The sequence below is a fragment of the Tasmannia lanceolata genome, unplaced genomic scaffold (assembly GCF_043159265.1).
Source record: "Tasmannia lanceolata isolate RefF3 unplaced genomic scaffold, GAP_Taslan_0.1 ptg000012l, whole genome shotgun sequence".
Classification (NCBI taxonomy): domain Eukaryota; kingdom Viridiplantae; phylum Streptophyta; class Magnoliopsida; order Canellales; family Winteraceae; genus Tasmannia; species Tasmannia lanceolata.
Genome location: NW_027518689.1, coordinates 10,062,501 through 10,085,125, shown reverse-complemented (window position 1 = coordinate 10,085,125; position 22,625 = coordinate 10,062,501). Strand labels below are relative to the sequence as shown.

At 44.8% G+C, this 22,625-nt stretch overlaps 1 pseudogene; it reads left to right on the top strand.

Annotated features, from left to right (window-relative positions):
- The first annotated feature begins 4,724 nt into the window (after window positions 1–4,724).
- Window positions 4,725–22,625, top strand: part of LOC143888529 (DNA glycosylase/AP lyase ROS1-like) — a 21,531-nt pseudogene continuing 3,630 nt past the window's right edge.

Here is a 22,625-nt window from a genome sequence, read left to right as displayed (position 1 = left end):
AGTATTTCTACCTTGGAACCACTATTTATACCTTCGAACCACTACATACTAGTAAATAGTGGTTCCTAGGTAAAATTAGTGGTTCCTGGGTATAATTAGTGGTTCCTAGGTCTAATTAATGGTTCCGAGTGTTTAAAATCCAATAAATACAGTCATTCTCACTTTTTATAGTGGTTTTGACTGCATAACTATTTCAATCTCACAATTTAAACTCTCGGAACGGAACAAGTATTAGGCAATCTAAACTATGAACCACGATAAGATCTGACTGTTTAGACAACTATTTAACCCATTGTTCATACATTCATTGCAACATTGACATCCACTGAAGTAATATTAGATTGTGTGAAGTAATATTTCTACCTTGGAACAACTATTTATACCTTGGAACCACTACATACTAGTAAATAGTGGTTCCTAGGTAAAATTAGTGGTTCCTATATATAATTAGTGGTTCCTAGGTCTAATTAGTGGTTCCGAGTGTTTAAAATCTAATAAATACAGTCATTCTCACTTTTTATAGTGGTTTTGACTGCATAACTATTTCAATCTCACAATTTAAACTCTCGGAACGGAACAAGTATTAGGCCATCTAAACTATGAACCACGATAAGATCTTACTGTTTAGACAACTATTTAACCCATTATTCATAAATTCATTGCAACTTTGACATCTACTGAAGTAATATTAGATTGTCTGAAGTAATATTAGATTGTCTGAAGTAATATTTCTACTCTAGAACTACTATTTATACCTTGGAACCACTACATAGTGGTAAATAATAGTTCCTAGGTATAATTACTGCTTCTGAGTGTTTAAATACTGGTTCCCAGATATCAGCAGTGGTTCCAAGAATAAAATATTGCTTCTACACATTTAAATAGTGGTTGTAATTGTGTAGACATGAGTTTCATCCTGGTTTTCTCCAAATAGAAACATAGAGGGCAATAGAGAGATTATGACAATATACCATAGCATTGGAAAGAGGATGATGACAATAACAAATGCCTAACACAACCATAACAAATCCCTAACAAGTAAACAAGATGATGACAATACATCATAGCAGTGTAAGGAACATTTTAAATGTATGCAAATGTATCACAATGGACCTACTTGAGAAGCTTAGGTTTGATAGCCAAAGAAAAATAAAAGATCCAATAAAATCTACATTTTAGGAGAGGAGAGTTTCACCTCTCTGCAATGGAATTTCGTTTGGAATTTTTAGAACAGCCAATGGAGTTTGATTTTGGCATGGGAAGAAGAAGGTAAAAAAGTCAAAATGGTAGGTGAAATGCATTGGGATTTGTTGCTTACTTTCTTAGAGGGAAAGGCAACATAAAGGCATTTTTGTCCTTGAACACTCTTTGGGATACGTTTCACCCCTTTTTGAGAAATTAGCCAACTCTACTATTTTTTGAGATTTTCAGATAAAAATCACAATTTTTTTGAGAAATTTTCCTATAAATAAATAAATAATAAAAAATGTTAATTTTGATGAAAAGAGAATACCAATTCTCCTCCAGTCGTGTCGTGTGTGGGAATTGAGTCGGGAATCGTCCGAGTCACAAGGCGATTTGAGGATCACGAAGGACCTCTTCGTAAGACAGCTACTAGTGAAGGCCCGTAGATGAAACTTGTCGAGAAGGCTATGAAACGTGTCGAGATATTTTTGCCACGGATCATTTTCCAGTCTAATTTCATTTTTACCATTATATATAATAAATTTTATTACTTTTTACTATTTTACAAATCCACAGTTGCTCTCTCTGAAGCTTTTCGTACGAGGAAGATTAGAAGTCGGAAATCACCGTTTCGGAATCGGCATTGTAAATCTCCGATACGTAACTGTTTCTTCCCAGGATTTTCGGTAATTTGTTTGTGGGCCATTTTGAGAAAGATTAGAAAGTAGGGCTGGCAATTTCACCCGAAAAAGCGGGGATCCGCCCCGCCCCGCCCCGTTTGGGGAGGGGATTCCCCGATTTCAAAGGGGAAGGGGAAGGGGAAGGGGATGGAGTTGTCCCCGCCCCGCCCCGCCCCGCTAATCAATGCCATTTTTTTGTAAATTTTTAAGTGTTTTTTTTAAGGAAAACTACTAGAAACTCTGTGGATCGGCTACAAGATTCCCCCAAACGTAAACTTAGCTTGTCTTTTCCTTTTAATTAGCTTCTGAGAGCATTTTAGGAACTATAATAACCTTTTCACAGATGTTGAAATAATAAAGACAAGCTGAGAGCCTGAGACGCTGAGTGTATGCAATTATCAAAAAATCGTAGTGCCAACAAAATTGTAGGGTTGGATTGCAGGTTTTAATTTTCAACAAGAAAAATTTAGCTACTAGAAATTTGTTTCATGTCAGCACTAGACTGAATTGCAGTTAAAGAAATAAGTCATTTGTTGATTTTGTTCTCTTCTCCATTCTCATTTCTCATGCTCATCTGGGGGTTAACATGCTATACAGAATGAACTAATGAACATTATTTTGCGTGTGTGAGCGCCCACTTATGGACTTTTAAAGTTCATTGTGACTACTGAAATAGTTACTTTTTGCACATTGGCTGCCTGTTAATGAAGGTAATCCTGGTGCTCATTTCCTATTTATCATTCCATAATTTATGCAGAAAATTGCTGAAAGATGAGGTCCTGTTGTTATTTATGTTTGTTGTCTCATCCATGCATTTCTGATTTTGTCCATCTGTTTGTTGATCACATGAATAGAATCATAGCATTCATCACAATATTGTCTGTAATGGACGTAGAAGAAAGAAGCTCTGTTTGCTGGTTTGATTGGGTTCCAAAGAGGGGACGGGGCGGGGATTTTGTCCCCGAAGGATGCGGGGAGGGGAAGGGGAAGGGGAAGGGGATTAGATATTCCCCGCGGGGAGGGGAGGGGGATTCCCCACCATCCCCGCAGAGGGGAAGGGGAAGGGGAGGGGGAAAATTCCCCGCAGAGGGGAAGGGGAAGGGGACCCCAACATCCGGCCCCGACCCGCCCCGTTGCCACCCCTATTAGAAAGTAGCTATCGATTTTTTTCTGTGCATTTGTCTTCTTCGATTTTCACGGTACACTGGCAAAACCCACTTTTGGTTGTGATTTCTCTCCATTACATTAATCTCGGCCTGTGCAAAAATTGGGGTTTTTGAGATATTGGTGTGGTTCGAGATTTTATACGGTGTAAGCCCGTATGTCTGAAAAGTTCTGTACGGATTACACCATAGGATGATCCAAGCCGTCCATTTGATGGGCCCAACGTAAATAGATTTTGCCCAAAAATTCATGTCCATAGGATGATCATAGCCCTCCGATTTATATAGGAACTGCATATCAAGATACCTCTGTTGGATCTCAGGGCTAGGATCATCCTATTGACATGAGTTTATGGGCACAGCCTCTTTACTAGGGGTGCAAGTTTGGCCCTGTCAGCCCTGACCCTCCTTGCCCTGAGCCCGAACAGGGTCAGGGCTGGATTTTCCAACCCTGAGGGCGGGTCAGGGTTCATTTTTTTAGACCCTGACTCAGGTTGGGTTCTGGGTTAATGCCTCTGGTACCCTGACCCAGCCCGACCCTAAGTTTTCTATTATAGAATTGAACCATCCATGCATGTTTCTTTTGCTAATGTTTTCTATTATCTTGGATTGATGTTTCTTTAGATTATTATTATTAATTGTCTCTGTTGCCAGTCATGTTGTTGAATTCATGTTGTCTTATTTTGTTCCCTTTCTCTGTTTATTGATCATTTTGTTCTATATGATAAGTGGTTACCTTATTTTTGGCACTCTTAACAGGTATTTGCAATAGGGTCAATTAGGGCCGGCCTGCCCAATCAGGGCGGGCCAGGGCCAGCATTAAGCTCTGTAGGGTGGGCCATGGGTTGAGGTTTTTCGGCCCTGACTCAGGGTCAGGGCGGGTCAAGGCCGAGATAATGGGATTCAGGGTTGGGCTAGGGTTTTAAAACACCCGACCCTGTTGCAGCCCTACTAGGGCTGGCAACGGGGCGGGGCGGGGCGGATGTTGCATTCCCCGTCCCCACTTCGGGGATGGCGGGGAATCCCCGCCCCATCCCGCCTCACACAAAAATTCTCACCTCAAAAAAGCTTTATAACACCCCCAAAAAAGAAAAAAGACAAGCCGTATTTGTGCACTTATCAAAATATGGTAGTGCCAATATCACTAGCATATAAAAAATATTTACTGTTAACTTAAAAAATACTAAAATAAGAGGATATTGATAATGGCCTCATAGTAAAATGGGGCGGGGCGGATCCCCGGTTTCAGGGTGAAATTGCCAGCCCTATGCCCTACTCTTTACGTAGTGGCAGCCATCAAATGGACAGTTTGGATCATCCTATCGTATCTGTAACCCCACAGTACTTTATAAAAAACACCGGAGCTTATACCATACGATATAAAGCTCCAGTTTTTATTACGTCCGCTTTCTGTTTTTTCGTTTTGCTTATCACGATCTCTGTTCTTCTTGTTAGTATAACGAACTGGAAGAGAAATAAATATAAGGCTGTTTGATGGCGGTTTTTTGCTCTGAGCGACCTGAACAACAACAAAACAGGGGAAAAATCAATTTTTTACTAGGATATTGTGAAGTAATCTTAAAGATGAAGTTAAGGAGCAGAGAAGTCCCACAGAAAAGATAACAGCTTTCAGGCTTCAGCTTGTTGGATTCCTGTCACGCCGTCAAAGCCCAAGCAAGCTAAAAGGAAAAAGCACATGCCAAAGGTCATCATAGAAAGCAGACTGAAAAGAACTAGAACTCCAAAGTCGGAGACCCCCAAGCAGACTAGTCACAAAGAAGAGACCCCAAACCAAACTAGCGAAAAAGAAGAGACACCCAAGCAAACTAGTGAGAAAGAAAATCCGGTGATGAAGAGGAAGTATGTGCAATATGTGAGAAGGACTAGCCCCAAAATATCAGCAACCAGGCTGGCGTTGAATTTCACCTCAGAAGGATGCCCGCCTGCAAAATTTCTCACCCACCGACTAAACAGCAGTGGCATTGATGCTGCCAACGATGCTTCACGCGTGAGGAATTTTAGTTTGAATTTGGAATCTATGTTGGAAGATAGATGAGAGATCATTCGTAATAGTTCTGGATCTGAATCAACTTTACAGTTTGCCAATGGATTGGAACTGGAAATGGAGAACTTGCCTTCCTTGCCTGAAAATTCAAACGCTTTGAATCCAGTTTCAAGAAAGCGACCATCAAAGGAAAACATGAAAGTCGTTGCTAGGAGGAAAATCAAATTAGAAACCAATGGTAATTGTGCCAATTGCGGAGAAGAACAAAATTCTCTAGTTCTTTGTGGTGGGGATGGAAAGATGGTTCCTTAAGAGGGCCCATTTGATCATACTAAAAAACGGTGTCCTCAATCCAATGTCGATCTGGATCCAGAGACAGAGAGAGTATGGAAGCTTCTAATGTGGAAGGAAGGCTGTGAGGATACGGAAGGAATGGATGCTGCAAAAGAAAAATGGTGGGAAGAAGAAAGACGAGTTTTTCATGGACGAGCAGATTCTTTCATTGCCCGCATGCGTATTGTACAAGGTAATATCAGAAATCCTATTCATATTTTCCTTTTGCAAGATGAGCTAAAATGTAATGGAGCCCTTGACCTCAACACTGTCAATCTCATTCATGTTTGCCTGTTTAGATTTCCATTTTTATATTCTATGTATCTTATTTTTTTGAAAGATATTCTATATATCTTATTGCACAATTCTTGCATATAAATTGGTGCATGTCTATTGTAGAATTCCACCCCATCGACCAAAATTTACACTTTCTACTGAACTACAATCCCTTTTTAGTCAGAGTGCCCTGGCAATGAGTTCTAGTTTTGTAACTTCACCCGGCGAAAAAAATCTAACTTAACCATATAGCTTTCACTTAGTTCCATGCATTAAGACAATTAAGAATCTTACAAATGACCAAGTAACCAGAAATTTAATATTACAAAAAAAGGTATTAGAAACAGCTCACTAATTAAATACATCGAAAAGTGGAGGGGATGGATTCATTTTATAGATATCTAAAATTGAATTAATGGAACAGATCCAAACACCAAACAAGTACTTTAAAATTGAAACTAACCATCAGTGCATGTGAAAGGACATTGCAAAGGTTCCCATCCTGCTTCAACATTGCTATCAGTGTGAGGTGGCAGACAGGGTACATTTGAAAACAGATAATCTATTATTTTGTTTCCTGAAACAAAAGTTTTTTGTAAAGTTAATGACCTTAAATAGGTCACAAGCAAGGACCATTCTATATGACTTCAAAATAGGCTTGTATATGGCTCCAAAATAGGCTCGGGGAGATCACCTTTATTAGAGCCCTATCATGACAGGCCATGTATTGATCCTACGAACTCCTCATTTGTATAACTCAATTGAGAGCCACTTAGGGGCTACATAAGTTACAAAAGTCGAGTCTTTGTCCCAGAATATGGAGTGATTGTGAACCAATTCTATAATTTTTTTTGACAAGTAAGCTGGGATTGAACCTCCGACCTCAAGGTTGAAGAACAAAGCCTTGACCAATTGAGCTGTGTACAACATCTGACATCTAGAATTAACAGCCTCAATTTTGGAAAATACCATTGCATGACTTTATCTAGGACTGCTTGGATAAGGAGTGCAATAAAATGGCTATCCATTTAAAATAACAATAAAATTATTTGATTAGAAATTTCAAGTAAAGAAATTTCCACAAAAGGAGAAACAAATACCTCAGAGCCAGCCTGGTACTGCTTGTAAACAATTTAACTGCACTAAAATAATCCGCGGAGTGATTTTATGAAAGAAGACTTATGCCTTTTAGGTCAATTCCATGGTAGGAAATTCTCAAATGCTCCAGAATTCCATGGGTACTTGATGCAGGGTAAATGTCGTAACAAGTGTGGAGCATTGAGATTCAATAGTGACCTGAACCAAATCAAAGCTGTGATTGGCAGATTTCAGGATTGCTGCTGAGCTATAGCAGAAGAAGGCTCTCAATTATGGGACAGATTTCAGCTGTTTTTATATACTCAGGCCTTCATTTATTTAGAAAATGTAAATGTCTTAGCTGCCTTCAATGGTCTTAGAAATCTTCCACAACACAACTAAGTGGTGCACATACAAAAGAGCAAAAATTCTGCTCTATGGTTAGGCGCTGTTCCCACCTACCATATAAATAGAATTTTTTTTGGTAGGCTACCATACATATAGAATTCCAGGAGCTTTTAAAGAAAAAACTCATATTGAATAGAGATCTTCCTATTACCATATTACAATTACTCCACAGAGATCATTGGAACTGTAGTTAGTGGATTAGTATCCATGGTATAGATATACGAATGAAATTTCATCCGATTCAAGAAGGAAGATCATAAGATTTTAAAACCCTAAGGATTAGACTAGATGCATTTCTGATCTCCACAAATCCTGGAGTTCCTGGACAGCTTTGAAATCTCCACTATAGCCGTGTGGATGTATGAGTAATTGCAATTGAGGTGAAAACAGATTTTATGCAAGAATTGCCAAAGTTCGGATCTGGCTTTGGTTCAATTCCAGGTATCACTGCTCAATAGTGCTTTCAGCCTTCAACCAATTACTTCCTTGGGTGAATTGGACCTCTACAAGTGTAGCGACAGTACAGGAGCGATGCAATTGAGGTGATAACATAAGAGATTCAATTCCAAAGCAAGTAACAGTAGAAATCACTGCCAACAGAGATGGACACACACAATTATAGTGACAGAACTGCCATCTCTCTAGGAATTGATCTTCAAACGAAGGCATAGGTGAACTCTCTATAGATACCTACCAAAAAAATTTCTCTCCAGATCTTTTAAGATCTATACAACAGGGAGTTTCAGAAGAGAGCAATGTTCCAGTTCATGTAGAAATTTAAACAAAACATTACACACAATCACTCGACCAACAAGCTCATGGCAGGAAGAGTTATTTGCTAAATCATGCAGTCAGATCTAATAATCCTTGTATTAAACAAGGTAAATGGAATGGATCTAGGTAGATGCTTGCAAATCTCCAAGAAACAAAAGATACATGAAGAAATCATTGCCTTAGCAAAGGATTTCCCTCCAATGAAAGGAATCTCCGCTTCGTATTGAAATTCAAATCAAAATCTTGGCAAAAGTTACAAAAAGAGAGGGAAATGAGACTTATAGGCAGCCCTTACAAGTAAAATGAAATAAGTACCCCTACTCATAAAAGATAATTAAGGACGAAACAAATGAAAACATGACACTACCTAATCAAATGTCCAAAATGAAATAAGCCTTACACTAAAGGAAGTATCAAAGGCTGATGTAAAGACTATGCTCCTGCATCAGTAGTCCCCAGCACAAATATCGAATAGATGCATTTCTCCTCGACCTTATCCAAGAATGATGATATATGAAAGAACAATATCTTGGAAGAGAGCTTAAAGATGTAGCAGTTATCATTATATGCACATCAATATCATAAAACAAGATGATCTACATAATTGTTTCTCAGTAGGTCGATGCAAGGGCTAATGCTCATGTTGCCCTTTTAAGTATAAATTCATTTTAAGTCATGAAACTTAAGAGTGAAATAAAGTTACCTCATAAAGTCCTTCCAGATAATCATTGCTACTAGTTGGATTGAAAAATCATACCAGGCATTAACCGAAAAACTCACTTTATATTAAATACAATAGGAACTCCTTGTGCATGTATTTCCTAACGGGCTATCATAGTCCAGCATCATAATGTAGTTACTTGGATTGGTATAGTTCTATAAGTACTAAATAAAATGATACACTTTACAGGGGATAGACGTTTCTCACAGTGGAAAGGATCCGTTCTAGACTCAGTTGTTGGTGTGTTTCTTACTCAGAATGTCTCTGACCATCTTTCAAGGTAAATTAAGTTTCTATGATAGTTCTTAATTCGTATTGTTCTTCACCAGAGATATTAGAAAGAACAAATACACTCTTACACATTTTTTATATTTATTTTGTAATCTTGTTTTTGTTTTTTCAGCTCTCTTGCTGCAAGATTTCCTATCCTATCAAGAAGCAATAACACAGCACCTCATGCAGAAAGGACAGGAGAGACTTTAGATCTAGGTTAGTTCTCAAACTCAGTGGATAAACAAGAACCTCTAGAGAGGAAGGTAGTTGATTCGAATTCAAGAGAAGAAGTTTGTAGTTCCAAAGAGGCGCCTATTGAAACAACCAACGATACTTTTAAAACAAATAAGGGCAAAGGTGTTGCCGAAAAAAAAAGGACAAATAAGGGCAAAGGCATCGCAGAAAAACAAAGGGCAAATAAAGGCAAAGGCATCGCAGAAAAAAAGAGGGCTTTTGACTGGGATTGTTTAAGGAAACAGGCATGTAGAAAAGGTCCGAAAAAAGAAAGAACCAGTGACACAATGGACTCAGTGGATTGGGAAGCAGTTAGATGTGCAGAAGTTGATGAAATTGCAGATACCATCAGGGTACGAGGAATGAACAACAGGCTTGCACAGCGAATCAAGGTACATTATGGTGTTCCATCTTAGTAACAATTTTTTCTGTGAGTTCTCGGTTTTAGTCACCCTCCATTGTTCTCAAAGTTCAAAATAGCTCGACATGTTAATGGACTCTTGGAGTTCAAAATAGCCAGGTCAGAAAGTTCTCATAAATATTATTTATTATAAATAATACCTATATTCTTTACATAGATCATTTCTTATAAAACCTATAGCTCACCATCACCATAATTTCCTTCTCCATGTCAATAGTAGCTTTATATTGGCTATTGATTAGTCGAGAGAGTTCTCAAAGTATTCTTCCTTCAAGTTCAAACAGCATAACATCACTAGAAGCAAGTGATGAATATAACACCTTTTTTCCCTTTTCTTTTTCTTCTTTATTTTTCCTTTTTTTGAATATCAAAACACCTTATTGTTTTGGCCTAATTCTTTGCAGGATTTCCTCAACCGTGTGTTAAGAGAACATGGAAGCCTTCACCTGGAATGGCTAAGAGACGTTCCACCTGACAAAACAAAATAAGAGGAAATGCATATTTTAATCAATTTTCCAGAATCATAGTCTAAAATATCAGCCAATATGTCAGTGTGATGCCAATAGATGGCATCTGTTAGGTAGTTGACATGCTGGGTGTTATATCCAATTCTGTGGAAAAAAGTCATTATGTCTTGCTCCATTTGATGCAAGGCTGCACTATGCCTCTATAACAACAGATACTCCATTGACTATTTTATCATTGCTTATAATTAATTATATTAGCAATTCTGAAATGCTTTTTCACTTTTAGGGAGTACCTGTTAAGCATATTTGGATTGGGACTGAAAAGTGCCGAGTGTGTGCGTCTTTTGACACTTCACCATCTTGCTTTTCCAGTAAGATTTACAATGTCCATTGCTTATATAAAGAAAATATAAGGAAATTAAAACTTACATTTGACTATGTATGTATCTCAACAAGGTTGACACAAATGTTGGTCGCATATGTGTAAGACTGGGATGGGTTCCCCTTCGACCACTACCCGAGTCCCTTCAACTGCACCTTCTGGAAATGTAAGTGTTTAATGCCAGCATATCGACCATATCAAACTTTTTCTCTCATTCAACAAATACCATTCTAATCTTTCGATTTCCAAAAAAAAACAATAACCATTCTAATCATTTTTTTCTCTTTCCAAGGTACCCGATGCAGGCAATGATTCAAAAGTACCTTTGGCCTCGGCTATGTAAATTGGATCAACGAACACTGTAAACTTATAAATCCTGCTTGATCATATTCGTTAAATGCTGCATTCATTTACAACATACATTACTAAACAACAAGTCATCAGTTCTGTTCATCTCCTATACATTATAACATCATTTTACTGATAATCATATTCTAACATTATGCATAACCACAGGTAGGAACTACATTACCAAATGATTACATTTGGAAAGGTACATTGTTCTATTATTTATAAATATGTGGAGTCATGTATTCTATTTGGTACTGATTAAATGTGAGCTGAACGTTTTGAGTGTCATGCAGGTTTTTTGTACAAAAAGCAAGCCTAATTGCAATGCATGCCCAATGAGAGCAGAGTGCAAACACTTTGCAAGTTCATTTGCAAGGTTTATTACTTATTAACCTAAAAGAAAATTGAATAATTTACATGTTGCATATAACCAGTCAATATGCATGCATATGAGATCAAGTCATGTCCACATACACTGTAACATACCACCAACATATTCATATCTCAGACAAGAATTCATGCATATGATTTATCAAATTTTAGCGACTCATTCATATGCATAGGAATATGAACAAAAAAGGTGACTCGTAGGCCACATAATCAGGAAAAAGAAAACTATAGTGTATTTGTATTTGTGGTGATTGTCATATCACATTATCACATTACATCAATAATTTGAGATGAGGGTCAGTGGATTCCTTTGAACTTTCAAGCACTAAATTTAACTGTTGATGGGGTGCAAAAACGTAGTAGCCTGTTGGCTTCCAACACGTGACTAGAGGAGGGCCCACTGCAGTACCCACGTCAGCAGGGGTAGTTTGGTAATTCCCTCGGAGTAGGTGAACCTGAACCTATAGCTGGTCGACACCTGCTTTGGGGCATTAACTCCCCACCTACCCGAAACTTTCCCTATAAAAAGGCTTCCAAAGCTCATAAATCAGGATATTGAATTCTTACTCACTACACTAAAAACTACCCCTTGACTCCGGCTCTTACTGACTTGAGTGTCGAAGGGTCTGTCCGGAGTACACTCCAAGTCGGCCATTCTGACCTCGTTTGCTTCTGTGCAGGACACAGTTAATCAGGACTCTACCCTCCATTTCACCTCCTCGAGCCCTCCAGCTCGGCTCTTACGTCACTGTCAAATCTGTTAACCGATTTCGGGCTTAACAAATTGGCGCCATCCGTGGGACCCCAGAACTAAAGGCTGTTCCAATCACTTTACAAAAATGGCAGGGCGCAAGAGTGCGCAGGTGCCAACCTCACGGACTACCCGAGCCGTGCTACCCGGCAGGACTCGGAGTGAGCGACTCGCCTCGCTGGTGGTGGCAGCTTCTGCTACGGCCGAACAGAGCCAGCCTTGTTCGGAGCACCTCAACCCCATGCCCACTCCAGAGCAAGTTCAAGCCCTCTTTCGGCAAATGACAGCTCTCGTTGGGCAGTACCAGCAGTTACTCCAGGCGCCCCCCCAACCTCCTCCGGAAGCTCCACGACCTGTCCCCGAGAGGCCAGATATCCACAGGGGAGAGTCATCGCGCCATGGTGAGGACCGAACTCACCACTCCACCAGACAAGTCCGTCACCCCACGGCCAGGCACGCACAGACAGAGCCGCACCACCGTCGAAGGTCGCGGTCTCGCTCTCCGCAAAGGCACCAAGCTCATGAAGAGCGCGTGCCACAGGCAAAATCCCGGTCCCGTCGTAGAAGTCCGGAAAGCCACTCCAGCTCCGCGGCGAGCCCATTTGCGGAAAGAAACAGGTCCCCAGACCGTAGAGTTGACCCGGTGCTGCGGAAAATAGAAGAGATGGACCACAGAATTGAAGAGCTGGCTAAAGATCAAAGCCGGCCTGTTTCTAGGGCGTTCACGAGCAGAACGCCATTCATCGACGACGTCATGGCCGCCCCAGCACCCAGGGGATTTAAAATGCCAACTATTCCGCAGTATGATGGGACCACTGACCCCGTGGACCACTTGGAGACGTTCCGAACAATGATGCTCCTCCATGGTGCGTCAGATGGCTTCCTTTGCAGAACATTCCCGACGACCCTGACAGGTGCAGCAAGGGACTGGTACTCAAGGATCAGACCGAACTCCATCAGCAGCTTCGATGACTTCGGGGAAGACTTGGTCCGCCACTTCATGAGCAGCCGCAGGCCAAAGAAAACAACAGCATCCTTAATGGCCTTGCGGCAGGAGAATAATGAACCTCTCAAAGCCTTCGTCAGCCGATTCAACAGGGAGGCGCTTCAAGTGCCAAATCTAGACCCCTCGGCCGCTACAAACGAACTTCTCGCAGGTGCTAGATCTAATGATTTCCGCCGAGCAGTGGCCCGCCGGAATCCACTCTCCTAGCGGACCTAATGGCTGGGGCGGAGGAATATATTTCGGTAGAAGAGACTTTGGCAGCTCTGGACTCGAATCGGAGGAGGGCCTCTGATGATATGAACCGAGACAAGCACCCTGCTAAGCCGCGTAGGGATGACAAGGTTGTTAGAAGAGACAAGTCCCCCCAAAGAAGGAAGGAAAACTTCACCCCTCTCAACACATCCCGAAGGCACATAGTAGCAGCTATCAGCAGAGAGGAGTTCATAAAGTGGCCAACCCCAATGATCTCCAAGGGGAACAGGAGAGACAAGTCAAAATACTGCCATTTCCACAGGGACCACGGCCACGACACGGACGACTGCTGGCAGCTGAAGGAGGAGATCGAGCAATTGATCAGCCGGGGCTATTTGAAAAAGTATGTCCGAGGTGACACCCACAGGAACGAACCCAAGGAGAGAGGTCCCCAGGGTCGGAGTCCTCGGCGGTCTCAACCGTCCCCAGCCCGAAGACAATCTCCTCCACTGCCTAGTCCACAACCAGAAGTACCCCACTCCCAACCAAGGGGAGTCATCGGCACAGTCATGGGCGGTCCGGCAGCTGGTGGCACCTCATCCGCTGTACGAAAAGCTTACGCACGCCGAGTCAATACCGTGAACGCATGCGACAAGAAGATGAAGACGGAGAATGAGATCTCCTTCTCTGATGCAGATCTCGACGGCTTGATATTACCACATGACGACGCCCTAGTCCTAACCATGCTCGTCGCGAACTGGGAGTTGAAGAAAATCCTGGTAGACAATGGGAGTTCAGCCGACATCCTGTACTACCACGCCTTCGAAAGGATGATGATAGGTGACGACCGCCTAAGGCCGGCAAACTCAGATCTCTTCGGCTTCTCGGGAGAGGTAGTCAAGGTTGAGGGACAGATCGAACTTCCTATCCTCGTCGGAGAATCACCCTGCCAAGCCTTCGCCATGGTCAACTTCCTAGTAGTGCGGGCCACTTCGGTCTATAACGCTATTTTAGGACGGCCGGGCCAGAACCAGATCCGCGCTGTCGCATCTGCTTATCACCAGAAGATGAAGTTTATTACGCCCAACGGCGTTGGAGAAGTAAGGGGGGACCAGCCGCAGTCTAGGGAGTGTTATGCAATGGCACTGAAAGGCAAAAACGCGACAGAGTCATTTCCGATTGAGCTACTCGACATGAGGAGCGAAGCTCAGGGAACTCAACCCGCATAAGACCTTATCTCCATCCCCCTGTGCAGAGATGATGATGAAAAGGTCGTTAAGATCACCCAATTTCTTCAGGACAACGTAGATGTCTTTGCATGGACCTCCGCAGACATGCCCGGTATTAATCCGGAGGTCAGTACGCACAGGCTAGGTGTTGACCCAACCTGCAGGCCAGTAAAGCAGAAAAGAAGACACTTCGCCCTCGAGAGGCAGCGGGCGATCAAAGAAGAAGTGGAGAGGCTCCTGAAAGCCGGCTTCATTCGAGAGATCCAATACCCGGATTGGTTGGCAAACGTAGTCCTGGTAAAAAAGGCAAATGGGAAATGGAGAACCTGCGTCGACTTCACTGATCTGAATAAAGCCTGTCCCAAGGACAGCTACCCGCTCCCAAAGATCGATCAGCTCATCGACGCCACTGCAGGTCACGAGTTACTGAGCTTCATGGACGCCTTCTCCGGATATAACCAGATCAGAATGTATGAGTCGGATATCCCGAAGACCTCCTTTGTAACAGACCAGGGGACCTACTGCTACCGTGTTATGCCCTTTGGCCTGAAAAACGCCGGGGCCACGTATCAAAGGCTCGTAAACAAACTCTTTCGGACTCAGATCGGCCGCAACATGGAAGTCTACGTTGACGACATGCTGGTCAAAAGCCGGAGTACGCAAGATCATGTCTCCGACCTGGAAGAAACGTTACAAGTCCTGAGGGAGCACAGGATGAAGCTCAATCCCACCAAGTGCACCTTCGGTGTCAGCTCTGGAAAATTCCTGGGGTTTATGGTTAGCCAAAGAGGCATAGAAGCCAATCCAGAAAAAATCAAGGCCGTGGTGGAGCTCACTCCGCCCAAAACCATCAGAGAAGTGCAGCGACTGACAGGGATGATAGCCGCGCTGGAGCGCTTCGTTTCAAAATCTGCGGAGGTGTCTCCCTTTCTTCAACGCAGTCAAAGGATTTAAGACCACGCCCTGGACAGAGGAATGCCATGCCGCCTTCGAGGAGTTAAAAAGATATTTGTCCTCTCCACCGCGATTGACAAAACCTGAGCCTGGTGAGGAGCTACTCTTGTATCTCTTTATAAGCCCCCTTGCTCTGGCAGCAGTCCTAGTTCGTGAGGATCACAGCCAACAAAAGCCGGTCTACTACGTTAGCAAGGTCTTACACGATGCTGAAATAAGGTACCAGCGGGTCGAGAAATTGGCTTACGCGCTGGTAATGGCGGCCAGGAAGTTGAGACCGTATTTTCAAGCTCACACGATAAAGGTCCTTACTGACCAGCCGCTCAGGCAAGTTCTCCATAAGCCGGACACCTCGGGGCGACTCGTTAAATGGGCCGTGGAACTGAGTGAATTCGACATCCGCTACATGCCCAGGCCCGCAATCAAGGCTCAGGTGCTGGCAGATTTCGTAGCTGAATGCTCCATCCCCCGACAGGCTGCCGAATTTGAAATTGTTCAAACCCCAGTTATGGAAAAGTCGGTAACTCAGGAGGAGCGAGCGGCGGATGAGGCTGAGGCAGAAATCGTCCCCGCGCCAGTAGAACAGTATCCATCAGCCGCCAAGCCCCTCTGGGAAGTGTACGTGGACGGGTCTTCGAAGAGGGGTGGTTGTGGCGCCGGTCTGATTCTCACCGGACCAAACAGCTTCACCGCAGATTATGCCCTAAGGTTCGGATTCCGCGCATCTAATAATGAGGCAGAATACGAAGCCCTCCTCGCCGGGATGAATCTCGCCGTTCAAGTCAAGGCCCAAAGGCTGAAAGCCTACTGTGATTCCCAGTTGGTTACAAATCAGATTCAGGGAACGTACGAAGCCCGCGACGAGCGTATGATCAAGTACCTCTCCCTGGTCCAACAGTTATCCACCAACTTCAAAAGTTTCGAGGTCGTCAGAATCCCCAGAGCAGAGAACACAAAAGCAGATGTACTATCTAAGCTAGCCGCGTCCGGATACATGACTCTCGGGAATATATGTATGGAGTTCCTACAGAGACCCAGTATCGAGAGAAAGGCCGCTGAAATCATGGAGGTAGAGCACGAGTCCTGCTGGATGGACGAGATCGTCGACTACCAACGTAGTGGGAAACTACCCGAGGCGAAGAAAGAAGCCCGCAAGGTGATCCAAAGGGCAGCCCGGTTTTCACTCGATGGCGAGAGCCTGTTCAAAAGATCCTACACCCTCCCATACTTAAAGTGCCTCCGGCCCAGCGACGCTGCGTACGCCCTGCAAGAAATGCACGAAGGTATTTGCGGAGAGCACCTGGGGGGCAAGGCCCTGGCGATCAAAGTTTTGCTGAGAGGTCTGTACTGGCCGACCCTGAGACAAGATGCCCTGACCCTGGTCAGGAGGTGCGAGAGATGCCAAAAGTTCTCCCCCAGCATCCATCAGCCTGCTGTATCCACGGCTCCCATTATCAGCCCGCTACCCTTCGCGATTTGGGGGATGGATATCTTGGGCCCCTTTCCACCGGCCTCCGGAAGGCGCACCTTCGTAGTAGTGGCCATTGATTATTTTACCAAATGGGTGGAGGCCGAACCTCTAGCCCAGATCACCGAGCAGAATGTATAGAACTTCTTCTGGAAATCAGTGGTCTGCAGATTCGGGATTCCTCGCGCCTTGATAACAGATAACGGCAAACAGTTCGACTGCTGAAACTTTCGAAAGTTTTGCTCCGACCTGAAAATTGAGCAGAGGTTCACCTCCGTAGCACACCCACAAACCCAACGGGTAGACAGAAGTCACAAACCGAATCCTACTGCAAGGGATCAAGAAAAGACTGGACGAAAAAGTTGGTCGATGGGCAGATGAGCTCTATCATGTCCTATGGGCTTATCGCACCACCCCGCGCACACCAACGGGGGAGTCTCCATTCAACCTGTCCTTCGGAACAGAGGCGGTAATACCTGTCGATGTAGGCACCCCGTCCGCTAGAATTTCCAACTTCAACAAACAGCTCAACGGTGACGGGCTCCACGCGAATCTTGACTTATTGGAGGAGGCCAGAGAAGAATCCCGAATAAGAGTCGCCGCCTACAAGCAGAAAGTATCTCGCTATCATGACTCGAAGATACGCCCTAGAGAGTTTCGAGTTAGAGATCTGGTCTTAAGGAAAGCTGCTATCTCCCAACCCAAGAAGGCCGGAAAGCTTTCCCCAACCTGGGAGGGGCCTTACCGAGTAAAAGAGGTGATTCGCCCGGGAAGTTATAGACTGGAAACACTCGAGGAACAACTACTACCACATGCCTGGAACTCAAAGAACCTTCGCAAATACCATCAGTAGCGAAGTAGCCGGCACAAAAAAAGAAAGAAGAGAAGACTTTGTAAATATCTCCTGAATGTGAATGAAAGAACCTTTTTTTTACAAGTGCCTTCGTGTCCGTCAAATTGGAAAACTCAGTTCACTAAAACTAGGGTACTCGACATTTGGTTCACCACGGCTCGTCTCCGCAAAGACCGGGAGCCCACTCCTGGTCCGGAACCAGCCCGGATGCAAAAACCAAAGCTCTTCAAAGCCCAGTTCACTAAAACTAGGGTACTCGACGTTTGGTTCGCCACGGCTCGTCTCCGCAAAAACCGGGAGCCCACTCTTGGTCCGGAACCAGCCCGGATGCAAAAACTAAAGCTCCTTCAAAACCCAGTCCACTAAAACTAGGGTACTCGACGTTTGGTTCGCCACGACTCGTCTCCACAAAGACCGGGAGCCCACTCCTGGTCTGGAACCAGCCCGGATGCAAAAACCAAAGCTCCTTCGAAACCCAGTTCACTAAAACTAGGGTACTCGACGTTTGGTTCGCCACGGCTCGTCTCCGCAAAGATCGGGAGTCCACTCCTGGTCCGGAACCAGCCCGGACGCAAAGACCCAAGCTCCTGAAAAACATAGCACGTCAGGACCAACCTAAGTCCATGACGCCTACCTAGAGCGATAGCTATGCAGCATACGGCCAAGTAGTATAAACTAGAGATGGACAAGCATAGAAGAGGTAGACAATAAAAGTTTGCTTTCCATTCATATGTTGGGGCCTCAGAGGACCATTACAAAAGCGACGCCTCAAAGGGCTGTTACAAAAAAAAAAAAGAAAAGAGTTGGGCCTCTAAGGAGCCGTTACAAAAAGGAATCAAGAAATCGCCAAAAAAGGGGAGAAAGAGAGCTCAAGGCGCCTCATTGCCCCCATCCCGCGCTTAATCTGCCCCCGGGGGCAAGAGTGCGTCAGCTGTGGCCGGCTCTTCGCCAGTAAGCGTCGGTGGGTCAGGTATAACCATCCTCGACAGGTCAACGCCCGGATTGGAATCCTTGACCTGCCCAAGGCAGTCAAAAAACCCTATCTTGTAGGCCTCACTGGATAGAAGAAGGAGTTCGTCCTCCTTTTCCTGAACGGCCGTCGCCTGCCTCGATAGGGCTCTCTCCCTCTGAGCGTTGAGGGCTTCCGTCGCTTCCTCCTTCTGCGCGGCCAGCTGAGCGGCAAAATCCTCTCTCAGCCGCTTGATCTCGTCGGCAGATTTTTCGACGGACTTCTTCAGCTCCTTCGCATCCTTTTTCAGCTTCCCATTCTCCTCCTCAGACTTGGTTATAGCATTGGAAAATTTCTTACTCTTCCCCCGAAGATCATTGAAGTACACTCCGATCTATAAAATACAGATGAGCAAGTGTTAACACAGGTAAACGAAGTAGAAGGCGAACAAAGAGTGAGCGTACTCGTCAGCCATCTTACCTGATAAAGAGAAGAAAATACGGCCTCTTCGGCCGTAGCTGGCGGCTCGTGGAGAACCTGTTGCTTGTCTTTGTCAAGAATACATTTACTTTGAATCTCTACAGCTACCCGGCTCTCTCCAAGGCCGGTATCAGTCTTTTGGACGGCCCAATTTGGTCGAAAAACGTTATCTCCGGACCTCGCCGGGGGTGGAAGGATGCCAGCAGATGTCGCCACAATCCTCGAAGACCCTGCGCCCCGGCCGGATGAACTCACCAATTTCACCGAACTCTTGGCCTTGGGTGGGAGCGGCGCGTCCTGGGTTGGAGCCGGACTCGCCGTCTCCGGGGCCTTCCTTTTCTGGCCCTGACGGACCGTCCCAAAGGCCCCCTTCCTCATCTTATCGACTAACGACTGCTGCTGCATCTCTGAAAGATAGACGAAAACAAAACCAGTCAGAGACAAGAAAAAAAGGAAAGACAAATTTTAAAGGAGGCTATCTACGTACATGCCCGGGTCGCAGTACTAAGGCCCAACCCAACCAACACCTCTTCCCCTTGGAAGTCTGAACAATCAGGAGGCCCCTCCCGATCCAGCACCTCCCGAAGTAGAGCGAGGGTTCTCGCATCTTCACCCTCAAGGAACGGCTTGCGACTCATCGCGACTGTATCCGGGGTCCCCCATTTCAAAGGGACCGGCCAAGGCTCGCTGGACTCCGAGGCGAAGAAGGGGTGCAGAGGAAATCTGAGTCCGGCCCTCAGTGACTCGTCATATATGCAAATGTCGGAGCTTTCATTACAGGCTCTATCTCCCTCCATCGCCTCCCTCAGTCCAAACCTGGATGGGATGCAGTACTTATCCCTAATCACTGCCATGGCGGACTCGTCCAGGTAGTTCTCCTCATTGAGAGCCTGTATGTTGTATTTAGGATTGGCATCCATCCGGGCTCTTGCCACGACCTCAACGGCCCGGCCCGGGTGAAACGTTGTGGACGCCTCGCCGGCGTCACTACCAACACTCCCCCCTTGTGGGACATAGCTATCCGTCAGAAGCGGAGCGGTGTTCAAGTCCAATATTGCCTCGTCCTCCACCTCCTCATCACTACCTATAATATTCACACTCACCATTTTCGGGGCCGGCGACCAGGTAGGCCTATCCTCGGTCCTAATCAACGATCTAAACCCTGAACTACTAGAAGACGACTCCCCCGAGCCGGACTCAGAACTAGAGCTACTAGACATGAAAGCAGGAAAAGAAATGAATGAGACGCGCTCAAGAAAAATTACCGGATCACACTGAATGCTCCTGAATCCGCCGCCGTTCACAAAACTACACGATCCGAATTGGGCTTCGCCGAACCGACAGAGAGAAAAAGAGGAGGAGAAGGAGAAGTAAAAAGTGAAAATGAGAAGGTAAAACCCACTCTTTATAGATTTCTCCGAGGCAGTGTGCATTAAATGAAGGGCACAGGTTTCGAGGACGCCTGAGTGGTGCCGCGTGTCTTTTATTAATGGCGGGCGCAGACTTCGAGGCAAGGGCGTAAGCAAAAAATACGTGCGTACCTCTAAAAGACCAAGGGGAGTCATACAAATGCTCGTGCGGGGAAAGGCAGTCCGGCTCAAGCCGGACTGAAAAAGCAGTCTGGCCCAAGCTGGACTGGATATGACGCGTTCCGCAAAACGATAAAAAGCAGTTCGGCCGAAGCCGGACTGGGTCGCAAAACGACAAAAAGCAGTCCGGCCCAAGCCGGACTGGATATGACGCGTTCCGCAAAACGACAAAAAGCAGTCCGGCCCAAGTCGGACTGGATATGACGCGTTCCGCTAAACGACAAAAAGCAGTCCGGCTTAGCCAAAATCCGGACTGCTCCAGATTCTGGACTGCCCCAGAAGTCGGACTGCGGCAAAATCCGGACTGCCCCAGAGTCCGGACTGCCCCAGATTCCGGACTGCCCCAGAAGCCGGACTGCGGCAAAATCCGGACTGCCCCAGAGTCCGGACTGCCCCAGAAGCCGGACTGCCCCAGATTCCGGACTGCCCCAGAATCCGGACTGCTCCAGACTCCGGACTGCTCCAGAATCCGGACTGCCCCAGAATCCGGACTGCCTCAATTTCCGGACTGCTCCAGAATCCGGACTACCCCAGAATCCGGACTGCCTCAATTTTCGGACTGCTTCAGATTCGGGACTGCCACAGGCCGAGCCTCCACTTCCAATCAGAAATGTACTCTACCACATTTCCCCAAGTCACCATAATAACTTGGAGAACTGGGGGGGCAACTGATGGGGTGCAAAAACGCAGCAGCCTGTTGGCTTCCAACACGTGGCTAGAGGAGGGCCCACTGCAGTACCCACGTCAGCAGGGGTAGTTTGGTAATTCCCTCGGAGTAGGTGAACCTGAACCTATAGCTGGTCGACACCTGCTTTGGGGCATTAACTCCCCACCAACCCCAAACTTTCCCTATAAAAAGGCTTCCAAAGCTCATAAATCAGGATATTGAATTCTTACCCACTACACTAAAAACTACCCCTTGACTCCGGCTCTTACTGACTTGAGTGTCGAAGGGTCTGTCCGGAGTACACTCCGGGTCGGCAATTCTGACCTCGTTTGCTTATGTGCAGGACACAGTTAATCAGGACTCCACCCTCCATTTCACCTCCTCGAGCCCTCCAGCTCGGCTCTTACGTCACTGTCAAATCTGTTAACCGATTTCGGGCTTAACAACTGTGAACATGGGAACAAATTTAAAAGATTTTATTGAGAGAGAGAGAGAGAGAGAGAGAGAGAGAGAGAGAGAGAGAGAGAGAGAGAGGAGCAATGCTCCTATGAACTCTAGCAATAAGTAAACCAAGAAAGTCATGGTTGGTTAAGTGAGTCATTTTTCAATATCCCTGTTATGATTCATAGCTAGTGCCAGGAAATTCCATTTCAGATCTTTAAGTTACTAAACTATTTAACATATCTGCAAGAATTCCATTTCAGATCTTTAAGTTACTAAACTATTTAACATATCTACAAGATGATTTCTGTTCTTAATATCAAAGTCGCACGTTGTGTAACTCTATTGCCATTTTTAGGCCAGAAAACCCACCATTTTGTAGTCCTACCTGTGTCAGCACCTTAATGATATCAATTTAGATTACACGCACGCAAACAAAACAAAAAATCAAGTCCGAAGCATTAACAATGCATGCACGATGTATTTAATGTTTACATGGAAGTTATAGATATCTTTAATTACAAATATGACCAAAAAAAACTTCAGTCCTAAGCATTAACATTTGCATGCAGAGTAATTAATGTTTACATGGAAATTATATATATATATATATCTTGAATAGCAAATAATTTAAGAGAATAGATGAATGACGAACCTATGTTGTATGCAGTGCAAGGCTTGCCCTGCCAGCTCCAGAAGAGAAAAGTCTGGTGACTTCAGCTGTTCCTAAAACCGCAGAACAAGGCCATAGAGTCTTTATTAATACAATGCCACTGCCCTCATCTGAAGGGAACCCTCCACCTCAACCCAAATCCTGAATCAAAAGATGCGAACCTATCATTGAAGAACCAGCTACGCCAGAACCCAAAAGCATAGATATCTCAGAAAGAGACATTGAGGATGCTT